This window comes from Echinops telfairi, unplaced genomic scaffold (genome assembly GCF_000313985.2).
Source record: "Echinops telfairi isolate 266 unplaced genomic scaffold, ASM31398v2 ScPeMD7_3;HRSCAF=10, whole genome shotgun sequence".
NCBI lineage: Eukaryota > Metazoa > Chordata > Mammalia > Afrosoricida > Tenrecidae > Echinops > Echinops telfairi.
In genome coordinates, this window is record NW_022103899.1 from 8770692 (window position 1) to 8773308 (window position 2617).

Sequence of the window (2617 nt, forward strand, 5' to 3'; positions counted from 1 at the left end):
GTATGGATTGGGATAACAGTTGTATGAGCCCCTAATAAAATGTTAAAAAAAAAAAATAGATGGTCAGTTCTATGTTCCTATATGTATGTGCAGAAAGGAAGGGAGAAGAGAGAAGAGGAAGATAAAAAGGAATACAATTTTTCAACGTAATTTGACTTTGCATTTTCTGATTCCTAAAGGCAAATATTTAAAATTTTATGAAGTACAATTACCTCTTTTTCTTTTATGATTTACACTAAAGTACCTAATATTTTTAAAGATATCTTCCTATGTCTTTTAGAAAATGATTTATAATAGTTTTTGCATTTTTAGGTCCATAGTCATCACATAGTCATTTTGTGTATCAAATAAACATCAAAGTTTATTTATGTTTCTATTAAAAAAAAAAGAAAAGAGATCTTTCCACTTTAGAGAGCAAGAGATGAGTGGCCCCAATTCACATTAGCTGAAAGAAATAGTCTTTGGTCAGATAGATGGATGCAAGGTCATCTCATCAGTGCTGGAGAGTCTCCTTCCAACTTTCATTTGAGTAAAAAACATGTAAATAGGAGCTACAGTTACATTGTTCCTAAGCAGGAAGTATCAGCTAATACCCTAAAATCCGTATGTGCTGTGGGACGGAGAGCACAGGACTCCAATTCATGGCCATCATGTATTTCTGGCACAGAAGAAAAGAAGCGCACACTTTCATGGCTACTAGCAAAGACATCCTTTTCTCATTACGGCAACATGTGCCACAGCACTAGCATCTATTGTTGCTGTGGGTGATAAAAACAAAATGGAAACAAAGAGTTAGGAAGACAGTGTCTCTAATGCTGCGGAATATCACAGAAATTCCACAGATGAATGACTTTAACAACAGAAATGTATTCGCTCACACTTCAGGAGGCTAAAAGTCCAAATTCAAGATTCTGGCTATAGCAAAAGGCTTTCTCTCTGTCGACTTTCTGTTAAATTCTTGTCTCTTATCAACAGCTGTGATCCAGATTACCATGGAGATCGCCATGTGTCTTGCATCCATTTTCTCCGAGGTCTGGGAGGATCCTCCATGCAAGGACCCTGAATGCAAAGAAAAGTCCATTCCAATACTGGCTCTTCTTTCTGAGTGTAGTCATGCACCTCCATTTCTGCTTGCTTCTCCCTCCTTCTATCTCTTACAAGGTAAAAGATGATGCTATTACATCCAATCAGGGCACTTATCTTAGTAAGGCTGTTCCATCCCACCCTAAACCTCTTACATCTGATTGGCAGGTGACACCAGACCACATTGTGAGGAAGGATTAAATCATAACTGCCAAATTATATCATTTTATAGCTACCAGGCCACTGAGAATCATGGGCCAGACAAGCTGTCAGATATCTGGGGGAGGAGGCACAGTACAATCCATGACAGCAGATCGACATGAGCAAAATTCAAGCATATTTTCATATTTTAATTCTAAGTCAGAGACACAAACAGAGAAAGAGAAGTCATCTCTTGACACTGGAAAAACTGAAAAATCACACCCAGGTCAAAGGTTCTCACTGTTCCCTTTGAAATCTGCAGAGCATCTGCTGATGAGACATGAGATGATGGAAAATTACACACTAGCTAGGAACCACAGCGCTCCCACTAACTTCTAAAGTGAAAAGCAACATCCGTGTCCTCGAGCTGTACTTCCGGCTTACGTTGGAAAAGGAAATCTGGGTAGGTTTCTAGATGTCCAAGTAAAGTTTTGTATGGTAAAAACTACAATTGCACACACAAAATTCATTGTCAGAGAAAGGAGTAACTTTAATTATAAATTTTAGTGATTTGAAGTTAAAAAGTCATAAGGATGTAAACATAATGCCTTTTGTAGTTCCTTGAAGGACCCACTTAAGCTGCTATTTTTGAACATTCTAATTATTTTAAACACCTGTTGAATACATTCAAGTCATTTTAGACCTTGTGATACTGAACCTGACATTAAGATGCAAAAAGCATGATGGGAAGCTTCTTTCTGGAGAATCCTGGCAATCCATACAAACCTCCAGCAACAATCTCTAGGTCTTAGAAGAAAATATTTCCTAATATGCAGTTGCCTTTGAGTAGTATAACCAAAGAAAAGGAAAAATTGTCATCTTTAAAATATATACATATATACAAAATCTCTTTAAGGAAATAATTGACCTATGTTTAGTGCATTTGAGATTGGTTTAAGAGATAGTTCATCACAGGAAGCACATCGTCTCAAGGACAGAGTTGGAGGAAATTATACTAAGTGAAGTAAGTCAAGCTCGAAATGACAAGTACACACGAGTCCACTGGAGTAAGCTTAAAAAGGACCAGGGGCAAAGGGGAAAAGTCACCAAATGAATAAATTCCCAGGGCAAGGTCCAGGCACTCTAGCAGGGGTCAGACCCAACCCAGGGATGCATATGGCAGCCAACTAAAATGGGGGGGGGGGGGCGTGGATAATGGGGAAACAGGGCAATAACCCACACATGGGGAGGGTATTGTTCATGTCTCCATGGCAAAGTGAGAAAGGGAGCAGACGTCAACCTGGGGCACCAAGCCTTGAGGGCAGCATACTGGCACGAAGCAGCAAACGAACAGAAAGGTCTGCCGGGCCGGCAACAGTCCCCGCTACATTGA